General features: G+C 38.9%; 1 long non-coding RNA gene across 1 annotated transcript in view; it reads right to left on the reverse strand.

Moving 5' to 3' along the window:
- The window catches only part of LOC134480960 (uncharacterized), a 172,293-nt gene that overhangs the window by 96,044 nt on the left and 53,848 nt on the right, over positions 1-22,401 (reverse strand). Inside the window, exon 2 of the long non-coding RNA XR_015633001.1 lies at positions 272-361. This is a non-coding gene — a long non-coding RNA (uncharacterized LOC134480960). The remainder of the gene's footprint in view (positions 1-271; positions 362-22,401) is intronic.

A 22,401-nucleotide genomic window follows, 5' to 3' on the forward strand; every position in this document is an offset into this window, starting at 1 on the left:
AATAAATAAAATAACGAAACAAAAGAAAGAGAAAAAATCTAATGTTTCTAACTATGCATTGTGTTTTCATTCCATTCACATTTTTAAGATTTGGTTTTTTTGTTTGTTTTGGTTTGGTTCACCTGGCATGAAATGTAGAGCCTGTATCTCAGAATATTTCTGACAGGAACATAATATGATAATTGTCTATGTTTTGGTAGAAAATAACAAACCATCACACAAGCTATTTCTAACTGCTCTGGATCCAGCAGTGGCTTTGATTTCCGCTTACCCCTTTGAGACTCGGCTGTATTTCTTTCACATCTTCATGACATCTTCACATTCTGCTTCCCAATCTTTCCAGTTACCTTTCCTGGAAACTCTACAAAATAGAAATATTAAAGCCTATGTATTCTTATAAATTTTATAAGCCTCCATAAAGCTTTATGGAGGATCTCCAACCTGTGCACTTGATCCATACAGATGACCTACCAAAGTTCAGTAACTGTACCCCACAATTTATTTTTTTCTGATTTATCTCAAGTGATATTTCAATGTTTTCATATCAACAAAATTAATAATAACAACAACAACAACAATAATAATAATAGAAAGGCTGTAGTGACTGGATTCATGAAAAAATTCAGAGTACACTGTAGACTCAGGAATACTCCTTATAGGATAGAAATGTCCAAATGATGGTGATTAGGTAATCCTTGCATATGTAACCCCATACATAGCACACATACTTTTGAAGAGACACCCTTTTCTCTCCCTCAATATTATAACACATCAAGATGACATTCTGAAGCAAATGTTGACCCTTTGTTAAAAGCTGTTCTCAAGCAGAGCATTTCTCTCTCTAATATAATCCATATTCTTTTTGTGATTAGACAAAAGAAGAGTGTTTTAACCCTGAACATTTATCTTCCCATTTGCCATAAAAATGTGTCTGTGAATTTTCCATTGTTCTAAATGTACTTGCAGTTCACATTATTTTCCTGTCAACAAAAACTTTCTCTTCTTCAAGGGCCTTATGAGTCATTCCCTTTTCATCTCATTATTGTAGTAACTAAAGTTTAATAAGCCAGTACACTGATTACTCAGTGTACTGGTTTCCCAAAACCAAATAACTCTCACATTTCAATTTCCAGATGTTTGACCATATCATTTTAGTATTCTTTTCAAATGCATCTCTCTTGGTTTTGCTGTAAAATTATACCACATAAAATGAAATAATAAAGATATTCCATCTTACAGATGGTGAATTTGAGCGGAGAGAGGTTAGGTATATTTGTTCTGGGATGCAAAGCTATGGAAAGATGTGAAGTCCTGGTTGGAGAGATGGCTCGGCAGTTACGACCACTCGCTGTTCTTCTGTTGGTTCTACTATCTGTACCCAGGACCCATGTCAGGTGCCTCAGTTCCCTGTCACTACTTCTTCAAGGGCATCTGATGCCTCTGGCCTCTTTGAGCACCTGCTCTCTTGTACATACACGTATGCAGACATTCAAATAATTAAAATAATAAAAATGAACATTTTTAATAAAGCATTTGAATTCTAAAAAAAAGTTCTAGATATTTCATTATATAAGCTAAAACATATACTTAACTGTTACTTCTGATTTTACTCATGTATATCCTATATATTTTAAACTGTCATCAGTATACCTGTGGTGAAATGAATCCAACTGAACTATAATAGTGCATATACATACTAATATATTATAAATTTATTTTGTGGTAAGCACAGCTTGTTCCTCTACTCATTTAAGTCAGGATTTGTTTTTCTCAATAAACATATATAAGGAACCAATGGATTGTTGACTAAAACCTCTAGAAGCAAGAGTTAAAAATAATTATTTATTTTAAGTTTATTACCTCAGGAAGTGGGACTTATCCTGTGCCATAACTTCTTTGGAAGTCAATGGACCCTTTCACAGGGGTTACCTAGGAGATAACTTGTGTATCAGACATTTTCATTATAATTCATAACAGTAAAAAGGTATAGCTATGAGTTAATACTTTTATGGTTTGGATAACCACAACTTGAGAGACTTTATTCAAGGGTAGCAACATCAGTAATGTTGAGAGCCATTATTCTAAGGTATGTTGTGTAATAATGAAAACCTGACCTACACACACAAGAAAATTCTATATCTCTATAGGGGTAAATTATAGGCACTTGTTATGTAGCATGGCTATAGTGGAAACTAGATGTTAGAGATCATTTTAGCAATAATTCTTCTAAAAATAATCTAAATACATGTATTCATGCACCATTATTATGCCATCTTACGACTTTGATAGCATAGTGAAGACATTGATCCAAATATCTAATTGCATAAAAATACAAACTAGACTTAGAGCCTCATCTGAATTTCATGTCCTGAAGTCCAATTATTTATATAACCAGTCAGTTGTTATGCACCATGGTCCTGGAGATGAAGATAGATACTTAAACCAAGAAAGGGTATTATAAAACTAATTTGTGATCCAGGCTTTGTAAAATAGCTCAAAATATATGAATGGATGAAGAACTGAGCTAACACAATTAGTTTTGTTTTTAGGATGTAGTATTTTAAAAGTGATAGATAATAAATGGAAAAAAGCAATGATTATCAATCAAGGTGTGTTTGGATTTCATGACTAGAGCGGTTCTTGACTTCACATGTAAGACTGCTCATAAAATACAAAATAAGATACACATCATACTTATATGCTTTAAATTTACAAATAAAACTATAAATTGTCAAGTATAATGCACCTCTTAACTACTCTTTAAGACACACAAATTAATTAGATAGCACCCAGGAATAGATGGTATAAAAGAAACATTTCCAGCTCACTACCTCTCTATCCCATCCTGACTTCATCCTACCCATAACATGTAGTCCAAATGCTTGTGAACCTTGAATTTCATGAGCCCATAATTTATTTGTTTAACATAAGATGTCTTTTGGACAGAAAATGGACATTTTAAAACATATATTATTTTATTTCTGAAATTAAGATACAATTACATCATTTTCTCCCTAACCTTTTCTCCCTCCAACCTTTCCTATTTATAGAGTCTCTCTTGCTAACTCAGATTCATGGCCTCTATTTCTTTAAATTTTTGTGATATAATGGACTGGGCAGGTTGGATTCATATATTGTGTACTTATATATTCTGTGTTCACATATGTGGTGGTTAGAAGAGGCTTAATCCATGGGAAGTACTACTACTGGAAGGTGTGGTTTTGCTGGAATAGATGAGGCCTTGTTGGAGGAAGTACATCACTGTGGGGGTGGGCTTTGAGGGCTCTTAGTTCTCAAGTCTCCCTCTCCTGCCTTTGAATGAAGATATAGAACTTTCGGTTTCTTCACCAGACCCATGTCTGCCTGAATACTGCCATGCTTCCCACTATGACAATAATAGCCTGGACCTCTGAACCTGTAAGCCAGCCTCAGTTAAATGTTGTCTTTTATAAGAGGTGCCATGGTCGTGGTATTTCTTCATAGGAATTAAAAACCCTAACTAAGACCATATATATTCCCATATTTTTATTTATTTATATCAATACAATCTGCTCAGTCTATAAAGTACTTTTATATATTTGGTTCCTGGCCTTAGGCCTTGGTCTTAGATAACCAGTTTAGCAGTTCTTCACTGCAGGAAACTTCAAGTCTTCTTTAGGCATAGCTTCTCTAATATTTATAGCAAACTTTCTGTTTTTCTGTCTATTACAATATTTCTTTTCCCTCTACATTATGGTGCAAGAGTTTTGGTACAGAACTATCAGATGGGGCTGAATACCACACGACGACCATCTGTTCTCTGCATTTTGATTATTTACACTTTAAGGAGTGCTTTAGCTAGAGAAGAGCAAAGAAAATTAATGCAGAGGAATCAGGGAGGGCTGTAAGATAACAGGAAGGATGCCTGAAAATTTTATAATGGATTCTGCTTATGTATTTGCCTAAAATTATATATAATTCATATGTGTATATATATGTATATATATATATATATATATATATATATATATAGTTTAGATGAAATTTTCCTATCTGGGGTGATAGTGCTCCCCAAGGATGATAGACTATCTATCAAAATTCCCAAGACCAGGTATGAGAAGCATTCTTTAGAATTGTTGGTCAATGCTGTCCAAAAGCCTCCCCAAACATAAGCTTTTGATATTTCTATTGTCCTTAATTTCCTTTCAGAGGTTGAATGTAACTCCCTATCAGTGAAGAGACCATATACTTTGTACACAAGACCCAGAGGATCTGATCTGGTCCTGACTTGAGAGTCTTCTCCTTCAGGAATAGAATTCATTGTACCAGAAGAGTCCATGCAAGGCTCTGATGAAGAGAAGTCACCAAAATGGTCCTACATAGTTGTGATACCTAGGAACTAAAACAATGATCAGAATGTCAGGATGTAACTAAGGGAAGATTAATAGCTTGCATCTCTTTGCTCCATATTTTTACATAAAGCCCACTCAATAAGAGGGGAATCATGCTTCTCACTGAAAACAGCCAACTAGCTAGAGCTAGTCAGAAAGTAGATCTCAAATAAAGAACCAATTATCACCTATAGAGAAAATACCTTATGTATGTATGTATGTGGCATCTGTCAATAAAAAATTTGTTGGCCTATAGCTTAGGCAGGAAATAGGATGTAGGACATTTGGAAGGTAGAAAGGATTCTGGGAGACTGAGAGGTAGGAGATTTGCCCTGTAAGATGTGACAATACGGACACACGGTACCTGAGAACAGGTAACCAGTCAGGTGACAGAATGTAGGTTAGAATAAATGGGTGACTTTAAGTTATGATCTAGTCAGAGATGAGTCTGGCTATATTGTCAAGGTATTTATAAATGTAATTTGGATCTGAATCTTATTTCTGGGAGCATAATGATGGAAGGAAAAATGACCTAACTCCTAAAAACTCCTCTCTACTAATCCAACATAATTCCTAATTGTATTCCAAATGTCTATTATTATACCAATAGATAAGTATAGATCGCAACCCTCATCAAAGAAATGTTACCTTGCCACCAATGGTGATGTTGGACATTTACCTGTCTGATGTATATCACCCACAAAATGGCTGACGAGAGAAGTAACCTATGTGATGTTCATCCTGGGGTGGTGCCACTCTAACAGTAACTCCAGCATCCTGTGACTCAACATGAGGCTACATGGACTCCTCACCTCTTTAGAACCAAAGAAGGCAGAATAGGTTACTATAAGAGAAACTTTCATGCTATACGACTTATTGATGGTATAATAATAAGGATTTGAAGGCTAGAAATGTAGTTAATTATTGTAGGAATGATCTCAGGTGAATCAACTTACAGAAAAGACTCACACTTGGAGATTGTAGTGAGTAACTGGGTGAACACATTTCATCCCAGGTCTAAATGATCAAGAAACTGTCAGGGTTCATCAGTTGATCACCAAATAAATAAAGGAGCCTAGGAAATGTTCACTGAAAACAATGAAATCATTGAAGCAATATTCAGCAAGTTGCTGAAATGAGAACCTACCATTAAGATGAGTCAAGGCTGTTTGAGACTAGCTTAAAGACAAAATAACATTGGAAAGAGGAAGTACCCCGGAGAAGATCCAGAGATAGTGTGGAAGAGAACTTACTCAAACAGGTGCCAAAACATAGATAAATAAAATTAGTAGTGACATTCAGTAGAAAGTAGAGTTAGTAAAAAGGGAGTAATGTATACCTAATGACAGATACAAATATTTGAAATACTTAAGAGATTCTTCAAGAATATTGTAAAGAGTCTAAAACACAATGCTGAAGCCAGGCATGGTGGCACATGCCTTAATCCCAGCACTTCAGAGGCAGAGTCATGAAGATCTCTTGAGTTTCAGGCTAGCCTAGACTATATCAAGAGTTCCAGGAAATCTAGAGCTACAAAGAGAAATGTTGTTACAAAAACACACATACAAAAAAAAAAATGTTGGTGCTGTATCCTAGTCTTACAAATAATAGAACATGGAAAGAAGGAAGAGAACACAGGCATATGGAGTAATAGGAAAGTCTAGCCATTTGAATTATTGTGGTAGAAAAGCCAAGACTACTAAACAAACAAGTGATTCATGAGCATCAACTACAATGCTTACCATGAAATGGGTGCTCCATAAAACTGAGTTTATGGAACACATCTCATAGGTGCAAAGATTTTCTCATAGTGCTTTATAAAGATTTACTAGAAATCTCTAAGGAATTTTTATTTGCTTGGAAAAAGGTAACACTAAGCCCATGCATTTTTAATTCTAAACTTTCAATCCTGTTTAGATTAACTGAGCTCTAATGTTTCAATATCAATGACCTAAACATAAATTGTGCATGAAGTAAAGCCATACACCTAATGCATAAATTATTCGTGTTATAACTTAAAGCTGAAAAATACCAGCTCTCATAGGATATAAAACATCACAATATTCTAGAAAGATTTTAACATTTAGGGAAAATTTTTCAAAAAGACCTGACTGTCTCTTAATTAATGTAATTACTAAAAATATCATTAATTAGGAACAATTTTCACATCAACAGAGGAGCCATAACAGTGTTTAAGAAACTACAGGTTACAACCCATTAATTGTTCGTGACTAGAATGTTTTAACAAATTAAAATGAAAAAACTCCACTTCCCACCCACCTCCAACATTCCTCTACCCTGGGGATCCAGCCTTGGCAGGACAAAGGGCTTCTTCTTCCATTGGTGCCCAACAAGGCCATCCTCTGCTACATATGCAGCTGGAGCCATGGGTTTGTCTGTGTATAGTCTTCGGGTAGTGTGTAAACAACTTATAATGATCAGTCAGTTCCAAGAATATATTTCTTAAGGTTTTTGTTGCTGTTGCTTTTATTATTGTTATTAACATAGAAGAGTCCATGAAATGGATTTGTTATGGAATATCCACTATTGTCACATACATTGACTACTTGGTTCCCAAAAGTTGGTGTTGTTGGGGACACTGTGGGAGCCTTGAAGATGGGACATACAAGGATTCTCCGATGCTTGGAGGAATGGGAGATTACAAATGCCATGTAACCCACTGCATCTCACTTCTGATGTCCATGTAGTGAGCTTTTCCTTCTTCCCAGTATTCTGTGCTCTAAGTGTGATATTATATAAGCACTTCCCCCAGGAAGTAGATCCTCTTCAGCTATTTGACCACAGCCATAAGAAAAATTAGTAAAATGAATATTGGGGGTGGGGGGAAGCACTATGGGTTGTCCTAGGCCTTGCATATGACGTCACAAGGAGTCATTGTTAGATACCAGTCCACATAAGGTGCTGCCTGGGGCTAGATATTGCCCAAGTGTCATAGAGAAGCTGTTGGTTGGTGGGTAAACAGTTGGATTCAGTTATTTCTCACTGACTTTGTTTTCCCAAACTGCTGGACTATGACACAGTGAGTTTGTATCCTAGATTTTCAGTTTTGAATTTTGGTGTTTAACATTTAAGTATTGATTTGTTTGCTTTTATTGAAAATAAATTCTTTTCTAATACAATATATTGTGATTAGCCCTCCTTCTAGTCCTCCCGGTTGTTTCCAACTCCCCCACCCCTTGGGATCTACCCCCTTTCTGTCTCTCATTAGAAAAGAACAGGCTTCTAAGAAATTACAAAATAAAATATAATATAAAATAAAGACCATCACTTTGAGGTTAGGCAAGTCAACTAAACAGAAGAAAGAGCCTGGGAGAAGTCACAAGAATCAAGGGCCACTTCATTCGAACACTCAGAAGTCCCATAAAAACACTAAAGTGATGACTACCCTACTCTCTGCTATATGGCTGGGCCATTACTAATAATTTTCTGGGTTTTAGTTTTTGGACCCTGCGTGACAAACAGGTTAATTGCTTTTGTTAAAAATCGAGTGGGTGCTGTGCGGTTAATGGTTCTGAGACAACAGTACCAGTCAGTTAGGACAACTGGTGAGACCAAATACGAGACTTGATATCAAAATTCTAAGATTAGAATTACTCAGTAGAAGAAGAAAGGAATGAAAGGAAAATTATACAGATTTAAGGTTTAAAAATATAAAATTAAAAGAACAAGTTTCAAAATTCACAAACTTAGGGCTAAACACTGTGAAAAGCAAGTCCAGGCAGCCCCGCCCTGCTGCTAGGACTAACAGACCATAAAGATAAAGAAAAGGAATGCAGGAACCAGCCCGAGTTATCAGGACTGACCCAAACCATCTGGCAGAAAGGCACCTCCCCAAGCTTACTCAGAGTCACTCCTTAACCAGATGTCCTTCAAACCCTGATATGTATGCCCCTAGCTTCTAAAATCCTGTATGCTCCAGTCAATACGTACTCTCATGCTGTGCTGTAATCTCACTGCCATGTTTAAATGAGCCAATCACTTATAGCCTCGCCAGAAATTAGCCAATTGTGTGTAACCGTGCCAAACCCCCTAGCCTTCCCTATATAAACCCCTGACTTTTGAGCTTCGGGGTCGACACCTCTGTCTCCTGCGCAGGATACGTGTTGACCCGGAGATCCCTGTAATAGATCTCCATAATAAACCTCGCCTTTGCTTATTAAACACACACACACACACACACACACACACACACACACACACACACACACACTAAAGTGCTGAAAGCCATAGCATATAGGCAGAGGACCTGGTACAGACATGTTCGGTCCCAGTGCGTGCTTCTTCAGTCTCTACATTTATATGAGCTTGTTCACTTGAATTAAAGGGCCTTATTCTGCTCGTCTTCTCTTTGCCTGGCTCTTAAACTCTTTTTGCCACCTCTTCAGCGGGGTTACCTGAACTCTGACTGAGATGTCCCATTCAGAGCTGAGTTCTCATTCATTCTCTCTCTCTCTCTCTCTCTCTCTCTCTCTCTCTTTCCCTCTCCTCCCTCTCCCTCTCCCTCTCCCTTTCCCTCTATCTCTTTGTCTCTGTCTTTGTCTTTGTCTCTCTTTCATTTCCCTTTTCCCTCTCCTCCTCCTCTTCTCCCCCCTCCTCTCTTTTCTCTCCCCCTCATAATGTCTGACTCTCTGTATTTGTTCCCATATGCTACAGAAAGAAGCTTCCTTTAATGATGGTTGAATAATGCACTGACCAAAGACTATAACAGAATATCATTTGGAGTCATTTTATCAGTTTTTTAAGACAGTAGTATTTGGTTTTAACCTAGATCTTTTAACCTGGCTATCTAAGCCCTGGGTCTTAGTCACCCAAGCAGTGTCAAGTGTGGGTTTCATTTTGTGGATACGGCTTAAAACCAATTAGACATTGGTTGATTACTCCCAAAAGTTTTGAGCCACCATTGCCCAAGCATATTTCATAGAGAGGACAGCACTGAATCTGAAAGCGTTTGTGACTGGGATGATGTGATTGTTTGTATAAACTCAGCCCAAAGAGGGGCACTATTAAAAGGTGTAGCCCTGTTGGAATAGTTGTGGCCTTGTTGGGGTAAGTTTGTCACTGTGGGTGTAGGCATTAAAACCCTCATCCTAGCTGACTGGAAGCCAGTATTCTGCTGGCAGTCTTCAGATGAAGATGTAGAACTCTCAGCTCCTCCTGCACCATGCCTGCCTGGATGGTGCCATACACCTGCCTTGATGATAATGGACTGAACCTCTGAACCTGTAAGCCAGCCCCAATTAACTGTTGTCCTTAAAAGAGTTGTCTTGCTCATGGTGTCTGCTCACAAGAGTAAAGTCCTAAGATAGACTGATATCTACATTTTTCTTTTGATAGCCTACAGAGTAACTTCTCATGTCAAAAGCACTAGAACATAGAGGAGAAGATTCTGTATAGGTACTCTAGCTCTCCATGTTCAGTGAATTGTGTAGCTGTTGTCTATAACGATATCAGTTTGTGGAGAACAATCTTTTGTCTTAGCAATAGACTGGGTTGTTTCGGTATTTCTATGGGGTCCCTTTGGCCAGAAACTCAATTTGGTATAGCCCAGTCCCAGTACTGGAAGCTTTGTTTGATGACAAGAGATAAGACTTGATCTTCTATTACTTGGAGACTACATTGGGATCACCTTCATATATTTTATGAAGTTTTCATTATACTGGGTTTTCATACCACCCTTCACATGCCCCTCAATTCCAGCTGTCTCTCCCTTTGTTCACTCTCTTAGCCCCCTCTTCTATATTCCTCCCCACCTGATCCTCCCTGCTCTACCCCTGCAACCCCAATCACACCATAAGATCTATTTGTCCCCCCAATCCCATCTTCTCTATTTAACCTTTCTTGATCTATGGACTGTAGCTTGTTTATCATTTACTTAATGGCTAATATCCCAATATAGGCATAGATATGCCATATTCTGATTAGGAATAACTCCAAGGACATAATTATTTCTAAGTTAATGTGAGATTTTTTTTGTTGGTTCTTTTGTCAAATTCCTTAAATCACAATGTCTAGAGCATGAGTAAAAATCTAAGTGAAGGAAGATGTCAATGCAGCTAGAACTAAAGTATATAATTAATTCAATTTTTAATTAGAACTATGGCAAGAGAAGAAAGCATGGGGGTGATAAAAGGGCTATTCAAGATTGTTAGTTTGCCTGTATTAGGAATGAACTAAAGCCCAAGCATCTGAGCACTTCTGTGAGGCATTTTCTTCACTGAGTTATTTGTGGTGGGAAGACTCATTCCTAATCTGTATTCTGTAACATCAAAAGACCCACCCTAAATCTGGTACAACTTTCTGAAGTCAGCCTAGAGAAGAAGAGGACATGGGAAAAGAAGAAGCATTTTTTGTTTGCCCACTTGCCTTCACCTTCACTGAAACGTCATCCATCTTGATACTGAAACATTACATCATGGGTATAGAACCTATTCCTTTGGAATTGCAATGTAGACTGAAGACCAGCAACTTGGAACATCCTGGAATGCCAGCACCAGATTGGGACTTCGGAGACATTCAGTCTCATAGACTAAACAACTTGACCTTTCTGTCAGGAGAGAGTCCTTGAGTCCTTGTTTTACTATTTGGGCCCATAAGTCTCTGTAATCATTAATATTGCTTGTTGTATGTTGCATATAATAATTTTTTAAAAATGATGCTATCGCTGGCTACACTCTAGTAAGGTGGTTTCTCCTTCCCCATTGGGAGCTGCAAGCCATGCTCTTCCCTATTTCCCAGCAGTACACCTGCCACCAATCTGCTCATACCTTCCCAGTCATCTGCCTCTGCGGCTAGCTGTCACAAATCCCCATAACCCAGTAAAATCAAAGCTCTAGAGGCTTGTAATTTATCAGTCAGATTTATAAGAGTAAATTCTCAACCCACAAAATTCTCACATAATGAACTCAGAGCCAATTGATATTGATACAAGCTGCTCACCTATAGTGGACAAATTGTCCTATATGATTCTATGCCTTCTAAGATATTCATAGCTACCTATGGCTATTTCAAGCCTCGTGGATCTGGTTCATCTTCCTCTTCCATCTTCTCTGTTCTTCTGTCTGTCCCCTGTCCTCTCTCTCTGAAACTCTCAGCCCTGCCTTCCTTTTGCATGGACCAATCACAGACATTCTAGTCTTGTATAAAACTGGCTAATTTTGTGTGTCAATTTGTCACGATTTGGAGTTATCACAGAAAAGGAGCCTCAGTTGTGGAAATGCCTTCATGAGATCCAGCTGTAACACTTTTTCTCAACTAGTGGTCAAAGTGGGAGGACCCAGCCCATTGTGGGTGGTGCCATCACTGGGCTGGTGGTCTTGGGTTCTATAAGAGAGCGAGCTGACCAAGCCAGTAAGAAACATCCCTTTAGTGATGCACAGCAATGTGGAAGTGTAAGCTAAATAAACCCTTTCCTCCCCAACTTGCTTCTTGGTCATGATGTTTGTATAGGAATAGAAACCCTGATTAAGACATATATATATATAAAATGTTTCTTTAGAGAACCCTAATATAACAGGCTAAAGCCTAAGGTATACATTGGATTTGCATGCAGATGGAACTAGATCTGGAGATTTAGACTCAGGGGGCTGCAGAGTTTATATTCCACAGGGTAATACTTGCCACTGATGTCAAAGTAGAAGACATTAAAGTCAATCACGCAGAGTAAAGATGAAAAGTACAAGAAGGGGAAATTCAGAAGCCATTGCTGTTTATAATATAAAGGTTTCAAGTAGTTCTTGTTTTTAACTGAGAAACATTTTAAATAAGAATAGCTGCCTAAAACCGTTTTTAGTGAACATTATAAGACACTTCTGAAATATAGAATATAGAAGATAAAAGTTCAGTGAAAGTCTGGTTACAATGAAAGAACATAAAAGAATGTTCCCTAACTACATCGAGCTTAAATTCAGAAATTGGTAGAAGATACTCAAGAGGGCTGTATCCTCCATGTACAGCTTGTACAAAATGAATTTTGTTTCAAAGAAATTATCATGTGCCTTACACCTATCTAACATACACTCATCCAGATAACAATTCCCTGACAGCATTGAACTTTGTTATCAATTTGTGCCTATCACTATTAGTTATTGTTAACATTCTCAAAAGGGAAAAAGTCAAACCCTTTTTTAAAATCCCAATTTTGGGGCTGAACAGACAACTGTAGAGAGCATGTAAGAAAGAAACAAGAATGTGCCCGAGTTGGATGTTAAAGTGATGAGCACGTACCTCATGTCAACTGTGTGTAGCAGAGGTGAATGCCAGCAGCAAACCACTGAACTGAGAACGGGACCCATGTTGAAGTAATCAGAGAAAGGACTGAAAGAGCTTGAAGGGGCTCGAGACCCCATATGAACAACAATGCCAACCAACCAGAGCTTCCAGGGACCAAGCCACTACCCAAAGACTATACATGGACTGACCCTGGGCTCCAACTGCATAGGTAGCAATGAATAGCCTAGTAAGAGCACCAGTGGAAGGGGAAGCGCTTGGTCCTGCCAAGATTGAACCCCCAGTGAACATGATTGTTGGGGGGAGGGCAGTAATGGGGGAAGGATGGGGAGGGGAACACCCATAGAGAAGGGGAGGGGGAGGAGTTAGGGGGGATGTTGGCCTGGAAACCGGGAAAGGGAATAAAAATTGAAATGCAAATAAGAAATACCCAAGTTAATAACGATGGAGGAAAACAAAACAAAACAAACAAACAAAAAAGAATGAAGTGCTTTGTAATGACGTAATGCTAGAATTTGATTGGTTAGAGTATGACTGTCCCTTGAAGCTAATAAAAACAGAGGCTGGCAGCAGGAAGAGGTATTGATGCTGCAACAGTGGTGTGGTGGTGTGTTGTGTTGCTCTCAGACCACTAACTGTGCTGCCCTGGCTGCAAAAGACAGAAGATCCAGAGGAAGGAGTTGTCACCCAAGACTTGCCATGGACAGATTGTGAGCATTGCCTTCAAGCTTCTCTGCTGCTTGTTTTGGAGTCAGGTACTGCATGTGTGTGTTCTGGCCTGATGCTTGTCATTGTAATGTATAAACCTTGAGATTAAATGGTATCTCCATCTTTCCCCCGACCCCTAAACTGGACTCCATTAAAGACGGTTGGTGGAGTCAGCAGGACTCCACCTTCAAGATGGGATCCTGGGAAGGAAACTTGACCCTCTACAAGCAAGAGCTGTCCTGACCATTCTAAATTTCACTAAATTGGCAGTAAATCTCTGGCCCCACAAAATTAATTGCAGCTCAGGTGCAGAATTAGCAAGAGTTCTAAGGGAAATAATGAAAGAAAGTACCACCACTCCAAAGTCAGGAGTGAAGGAGTTCATCACAGGTAGATTATGAACAACTTGAAATCCACTGCTGCATACACAGACAGAAGAGCAGAATGTACAGGGAAACCCATGAGAGATGAGTTGGCCAAACGCCTGGTGAGAAGGGCAGATATAATATTGGAAAAAGTAATAAGAAACCCACACCAAACTAACTTTGGGTGGTATATAAAAAAAAGAACTAGCATATATAATAACACCAGAATGAAGAAACTCGTTAGTGGCTTTAAAGTCATGATAGTGAGACCAGATGCCACAGAACCTGCAAAGAGGAAATGGCTTGGAACAAAGAATAAGGTCAAAAGGAAAGCTGGGGTTAAAGATGTGAGATTCACAAACCATCGGATCCCTGCCTGCAGCAGCTCTCTGCTCCCAAACCCCGTGGGAGAGAGACCTCACCGCCTGGTCAGGTGGGCACTCCTGAGGCTGCAGAGCGGAAGAGACCACCAACACTGCCCACCCCTGCTCACATCCCTGCCACAAGAGGAAACTGTATACGGCCTCTGGGTCCCCATAGAGGAGGACCCAGGAGCAGCAGATCCACTGCCTCTGAGACACCGCCGGAACCTGAAGGGACCAACCGGATAAACAGTTCTCTGCACCCAAAGAGGGAGGGAGAGCTAAACCTTCAGAGAGGCAGACACGCCTGGGAAACCAGAAAAGACTGCACTCTGCACACATCTCTGATGCCAGAGGAAAACACCAAACGCCATCTGGAACCCTGGTGCACGGAAGCTCCCGGAAAGGGCAGCACAGATCTTCCTGGTTGCTGCCGCCGCGGAGAGCTCGTAGGCAGCACCACACGACCAAACTTGAGCCTTGGGACCACAGGTAAGACCAACTTTTCTGCTGCAAGCGACCTGCCTGGTGAAGTCAAGACACAGGCCCACAGGAAGAGCTGAAGACCTGTAGATAGGAAAAACTACATGCCTGAAAGCAGAACACTCTGTACCCATAACTGGCTGAAAGAAAACAGGAAAACAGGTCTACAGCACTCCTGACACACAGGCTTATAGGACAGTCTAGCCACTGTCAGAAATAGCAGAACAAAGTAACACTAGAGATAATTTGGTGGCGAGAGGCAAGCGCAGGAACCCAAGCAACAGAAACCAAGACTACATGGCATCATAGGAGCCCAATTCTCCCACCAAAGCAAACACGGAATATCCAAACACACCAGAAAAGCAAGATATAGTTTCAAAATCATATTTAATCATGAAGCTGGAGGACTTCAAGAAAGACGTGAAGAACTCCCTTAGAGAACAAGTAGAAGCCTACAGAGAGGAATCGCAAAAATCCCTGAAAGAATTCCAGGAAAACATAAATAAACAAGTAGAAGCCCATAGAAAGGAGTCACAAAAATTCCTGAAAGAATTCCAGGAAAACATAAATGAACAAGTAGAAGCCCATAGAAAGGAGTCATAAAATCCCTGAAAGAATTCCAGGAAAATACAATCAAACAGTTGAAGGAATGGAAATAGAAAAAAAAAAAAAGAAAGAAAGAACACATGAACCCTGGATGTAGAAAACCAAAAGAAGAGACAAGGAGCTGTAGACACGAGTTTCACCAACAGAATACAAGAGATGGAAGAGAGAATCTCAGGAGCAGAAGATTCCATAGAAATCATTGACTCAACTGTCAAAGAAAATGTAAAGCAGAAAAAGCTACTGGTCCAAAACATACAGGAAATCTAGGACTCAGTGAGAAGATCAAACCTAAGGATAATAGGTATAGAAGAGAGTGAAGACTCCCAGCTCAAAGGACCAGTAAATATCTTCAACAAAATCATAGAAGAAAACTTCCCTTACCTAAAGAAAGAGTTACCCATAGGCATACAAGAAGCCTACAGAACTCCAAATAGATTGGACCAGAAAAGAAACACCTCCTGTCACATAATAGTCAAAACACCAAACGCACAAAAAAAAGAAAGAATATTAAAAGCAATAAGGGAAAAAGGTCAAGTAACATATAAAGGCAGACCTATCAGAATCACACCAGACTTTTCGCCAGAAACTATGAAAGCCAGAAGATCCTGGACAGATGTCATACAGACCCTAACAGAACACAAATGCCAGCCCAGGTTACTGTAACCTGCAAAACTCTCAATTAACATAGATGGAGAAACCAAGATATTCCATGACAAAACCAACTTTACACAATATCTTTCTACAAATTCAGCACTACAAAGGATAATAAATGGTAAAGCCCAACATAAGGAGGCAAGCTATACCCTAGAAGAAGCAAAAAACTAATCGTCTTGGCAACAAAACAAAGAGAAAAAAAGCACACAAACATAACCTCATATCCAAATATGAATATAACAGGAAGCAATAATCACTATTCCTTAATATCTCTCAACATCAATGGCCTCAACTCACCAATAAAAAGACATAGATTAACAAACTGGATACGCAATGAGGACCCTGCATTCTGCTGCCTACAGGAAACACACCTCAGAGACAAAGACAGACACTACCTCAGAGTGAAAGGCTGGAAAACAGTTTTCCAAGGAAATGGTCGGAAGAAGCAAGCTGGAATAGCCATTCTAATATCAAATAAAATCAATTTTCAACTAAAAGTCATCAAAAAAGATAAGGAAGGACACTTCATATTCATCAAAGGAAAAATCCACCACGATGAACTCTCAATCCTAAATATCTATGCCCCAAACACAAGGGCACCTACATACGTAAAAGAAACCTTACTAAAGCTCAAAACACACATTGCACCCCACACAAAAATAGTAGGAGATTTCAACACCCCACTCTCATCAATGGACAGATCATGGAAACAAAAATTAAACAAAGACGTAGACAGACTAAGAGAAGTAAGTCATGAGCCAAATGGACTTAACAGATATTTATAGAACATTCTATCCTAAAGCAAAAGGATATACCTTCTTCACAGCTCCTCATGGTACTTTCTCCAAAATTGACCATATAATTGGTCAAAAAACGGGCCTCAACAGGTACAGAAAGATGGAAATAATCCCAAGCGTGCTATCAGACCACCATGGCCTAAAACTGGTCTTCAATAATAATAAGGGAAGAATGCCCACATATACGTGGAAATTGAACAATGCTCTGCTCAATGATAACCTGGTCCAGGAAGAAATAAAGAAAGAAATTAAAGACGTTTCAGAATTTAATGAAAATGAAGGTACAACATACCCAAACTTATGGGACACAATGAAAGCTGTGCTAAGAGGAAAACTCATAGCACTGAGTGCCTGCAGAAAGAAACAGGAAAGAGCATATGTCAGCAGCTTGACAGCACACCTAAAAGCTCTAGAACAAAAAGAAGCAAATACACCCAGGAGGAGTAGAAGGCAGGAAATAATCAAACTCACAGCTGAAATCAACCAAGTAGAAACAAAAAGGAACATAGAAAGAATCAACAGAACCAAAAGTTGGTTCTTTGAGAAAATCAACAAGATAGATAAACCCTTAGCCAGACTAACGAGAGGACACAGAAAGTGTGTCCAAATTAACAAAATGAGAAATGAAAAGGGAGACATAACTACAGATTCAGAGGAAATTCAAAAAATCATCAGATCTTACTATAAAAGCCTATATTCAACAAACTTGAAAATCTGCAGGAAATGGAAAATTTCCTAGACAGATACCAGGTACCGAAGTTAAGTCAGGAACAGATAAACCAGTTAAACTACCCCATAACTCCTAAGGAAATAGAAGCAGTCATTAAAGTTCTCCCAACCAAAAAGAGCCCAGGTCCAGACAAGTTAATGCAGAATTCTATCAGACCTTCATAGAAGACCTCATACTAATACTATCCAAACTATTCCACAAAATTGAAACAGATGGATCACTCCCAAATTCCTTCTATGAAGCCACAATTACTCTTATACCTAAACCACACAAAGACACAACAAAGAAAGAGAACTTCAGACCAATTTCCCTTATGAATATCGACGCAAAAATACTCAATAAAATTCTGGCAAACCGAATCCAAGAGCACATCAAAACAATCATCCACCATGATCAAGTAGGCTTCATCCCAGGCATGCAGGGATGGTTTAATATACGGAAAACCATCAACGCGATCCATTATATAAACAAACTGATAGAACAAAACCACATGATCATTTCATTAGATGCTGAGAAAGCATTTGACAAAATTCAACACCCCTTCATGATAAAAGTCCTGGAAAGAATAGGAATTCAAGGCCCATACCTAAACATAGTAAAAGCCATATACAGCAAACCAGTTGCTAACATTAAACTAAATGGAGAGAAACTTGAAGCAATCCCACTAAAATCAGGGACTATACAAGGCTGCCCACTCTCTCCCTACTTCTTCAATATAGTTCTTGAAGTTCTAGCCAGAGCAATCAGACAACAAAAGGAGGTCAAGGGGATACAGATCGGAAAAGAAGAAGTCAAAATATCACTATTTGCAGATGATATGATAGTATATTTAAGTGATCCCCAAAGTTCCACCAGAGAACTACTAAAGCTGATAAACAACTTCAGCAAAGTGGCTGGGTATAAAATTAACTCAAATAAATCAGTAGCCTTCCTCTACACAAAAGAGAAACAAGCTGAGAAAGAAATTAGGGAAACGACACCCTTCATAATAGACCCAAATAATATAAAGTACCTCGGTGTGACTTTAACCAAGCAAGTAAAAGATTTGTACAATAAGAACTTCAAGATACTGAAGAAAGAAATTGAAGAAGACCTCAGAAGATGGAAAGATCTCCCATGCTCATGGATTGGCAGGATTAATATAGTAAAAATGGCCATTTTACCAAAAGCGATCGACAGATTCAATGCAATCCCCATCAAAATACCAATCCAATTCTTCAAAGAGTTAGACAGAACAATTTGCAAATTCATCTGGAATAACAAAAAACCCAGGATAGCTAAAACTATTCTCAACAATAAAAGGACTTCCAGGGGAATCACTATCCCTGAGCTCAAGCAGTATTACAGAGGAATAGTGATAAAAACTGCATGGTATTGGTACAGAGACAGAGAGATAGACCAGTGGAACAGAATTGAAGACCCAGAAATGAACCCACACACCTATGGGCACTTGATTTTTGACAAAGGAGCCAAAACCATCAAATGGAAAAAAGACAGCATTTTCAGCAAATGGTGCTGGTTCAACTGGAGGTCAACATGTAGAAGAATGCACATCAATCCATGCTTATCACCCTGTACAAAGCTTAAGTCCAAGTTGGATCAAGGACCTCCACATCAAACCAGACACACTCAAACTAATAGAAGAAAAACTAGGGAAGCATCTGGAACACATGGGCACTGAAAAAAATTTCCTGAACAAAACACCAATGGCTTATGCTCTACGATCAAGAATCGACAAAGGGGATCTCATAAAACTGCAAAGCTTCTGTAAGGCAAAGGACACGGTGGTTAGGACAAAACGGCAACCAACAGATTGGGAAAAGATCTTTACCAATCCTACAACAGATAGAGGCCTTATATCCAAAATATACAAAGAACTCAAGAAGTTAGACCGCAGGGAGACAAATAACCCTATTAAAAAATGGGGTTCAGAGCTAAACAAAGAATTCACAGCTGAGGAATGCCGAATGGCTGAGAAACACCTAAAGAAATGTTCAACATCTTTAGTCATAAGGGAAATGCAAATCAAAACAACCCTGAGATTTCACCTCACACCAGTGAGAATGGCTAAGATCAAAAACTCAGGTGACAGCAGATGCTGGCGAGGATGTGGAGAAAGAGGAACACTCCTCCATTGTTTGTGGGATTGCAGACTGCTACAACCATTCTGGAAATGAGTCTGGAGGTTCCTCAGAATATTGGACATTCAACTGCCTGAGGATCCAGCTATACCTCTCTTAGGCATATACCCAAAAGATGCCCCAACATATAAAAAAGTCACGTGCTCCACTATGTTCATAGCAGCCTTATATATAATAGCCAGAAGCTGGAAAGAACCCAGATGCCCTTCAACAGAGGAATGGATACAGAAAATGTGGTACATCGACACAATGGAATATTACTCAGCTATCAAAAACAATGACTTTATGAAAATCGTAGGCAAATGGTTGGAACTGGAAAATATCATCCTGAGTGAGCTAACCCAATCACAGAATGACATACATGGTATGCACTCATTGATAAGTGGCTATTAGCCCAAATGCTTGAATTACCCTAGATGCTTAGAACAAATGAAACTCAAGACGGATGATCAAAATGTGAATGCTTCACTCCTTCTTTAAAAGGTGAATAAGAACACCCTTGGCAGGGAATAGAGAGGCAAAGATTAAAACAGACACAGAAGGAACACCCATTCAGAGCCTGCCCCACATGTGGCCCATACATATACAGCCACCCAATTAGACAAGATGGATGAAGCAAAGAAGTGCAGGCCGACAGGAGCCGGATGTAGATCACTCCTGAGAGACACAGCCAAAACACAGCAAACACAGAGGCGAATGCCAGCAGCAAACCACTGAACTGAGAATAGGACCCCCGTTGAAGGAATCAGAGAAAGAACTGGAAGAGCTTGAAGGGGCTCGAGACCCCAAAAGTACAACAATGCCAAGCAACCAGTGCTTCCAGGGACTAAGCCACTACCTAGAGACTATACATGGACTGACCCTGGACTCTGACCTCATAGGTAGCAATGAATATCCTAGTAAGAGCACAAATGGAAGGGGAAGCCCTGGGTCCTGCTAAGACTGAACCCCCAGTGAACTAGATTTTTGGGGGAGGGCGGCAAGGGGGGGAGGATGGGGAGGGGAACACCCATAAAGAAGGGGAGGGGGAGGGATTAAGGGGATGTTTGCCCGGAAACCGGGAAAGGGAATAACACTCAAAATGTATATAAGAAATACTCAAGTTAATTAAAAAAAAAAAGATGTGAGATTGAGGTACCTCTAACCAAACCACAAGTAATACAGCCATTGCTAGAGCATGCAGCTTGTAAAGAAGTTCCAGCAATATTGATGAGAACCATAGTGGACATAGATAAAGACAGACTAATGGGCAAAAGGCTAGCTGCTAATATAACTAAGAAATTGAGGGCAAACAATCCCTTTGAAGATGCTGTGCTAACCCAGGGCCCAGGTAAGACAGCAATATCCCTCCCAGTGACATCTTCCAAGGTGTATTCATTAACAGCTCGAACAACAAAAAGGCAATTAGACCATACACTCCTCAATAAGTAAGTCAGTTGAGACAATAATATTCCCAGAATGGAATAAAGAATGCATCCTATATGTAAAGCTCTGGTCAAAGGAGCAGACAGAGTAATGCTGTCAGAATTAAAAATGATGAAAATCAAGAAAATAGAAAGCCCAGCAATGTACGAAGCTTTAGAGCAAGTCCAAGACACTGTTCTAGGTGATGTATACCCCCTCCTTGACTGGATGAGCATAGCTGGGAGATATGCATTTCCACCTTTGCCACAGCAAAGTGGAACATTTAACAAGAGGCCATTCAGCTAGTAAGAAAATTAGGAGTACTATGGTTTATGTATAATGAGGTAGCTACACCACAGAGTGATCCATTTATACCACAATTCAAAAGAATTTAAATTAAGAGGACATCATCACACATGAGAATTAGTTTGGTAGGACAACTTCAAAATTGCAGAACTATTTCTGAAATATTTGATCTCTTTAAAGGATACAGGAGTTAGACAAAGAAAAAGTAGTAACATTAAATATCAGATGAAAGTCATTTAAATTGAGAACATCCAGATCTGTCAGACCATTCACAAATATTAGAACCTTTGGCAGAAAACCTGGAATTTCATTTATAAACTGAACCCCACAGAGGGATACACCAAATAGCATTTTCTGAAGGAACAAAGCTAAGCCATTTTTGGGGAACACAAGGCTACCAGTACAAAGGAACAATCAGCACCCCTCTATGAGAAGGCAAATAAATGATTTCAATAAGAATCAAGTCATCCTCCAATAAGTTGTCATGTTGTCCCTAAAATTTAAGAATAAGAAGATAAATGTTAGATGGATAATTGACACAGGCAGTGATGTTAATATATACACAGGAATACCAGACACTCTACCAAGAAAGGAATTCATAGTACTAGTATGTAAATTAGAATTAATGGTATATCATCAAATAATTCCCTTGGACTTTATAGGTTGCAGTGTAGCAGAAAATATTTTAGGCTTCCCAATGATCTTAAAAATTTTCCCCAATTTCCTAAATTTTAAAAAGATTGCCAAAATAAAATGTAATCTAGCAGGAGTAAAAATAGAACCTATAAGGCTACCAACAATTAAACCCTCATTTATATTCAATTAAAGCAGGAAATGAGAAATCTGAAACCATTAAACCCTACTAAAAGAAGGAGTAATTGAACCAACTCAAAGTTTTTACTTCAACAGTTCAATTTGGCCAGTTTTAAAACCAAATGATAAACGGCGAATGATAGTAGATTATAGGAGAATTAATGAATTGTTCCCTAAATTACCAGGACAATTACCAAATGTAGAAGATATTTTCATGAGGAATAAAAAAGCAGTGCCAAAATGGCTGGCAAATATAGATTTGTCAGACATGTTCTTTGGCATAACACTGCATCCACAAAACAGAATGCACCACATTTACTTGGCAAGGAAGATAGTAGCAATTTTTAAGACACCCACAATAAACCACCCAATAATATCCCACAACATTCTAAGATGGTCACTGGATAAGGTCAAG

The sequence above is a fragment of the Rattus norvegicus genome, chromosome 11, assembly GCF_021556685.1.
Source record: "Rattus norvegicus strain SHRSP/BbbUtx chromosome 11, alternate assembly SHRSP_T2T, whole genome shotgun sequence".
In the NCBI taxonomy this organism is placed as follows: domain Eukaryota; kingdom Metazoa; phylum Chordata; class Mammalia; order Rodentia; family Muridae; genus Rattus; species Rattus norvegicus.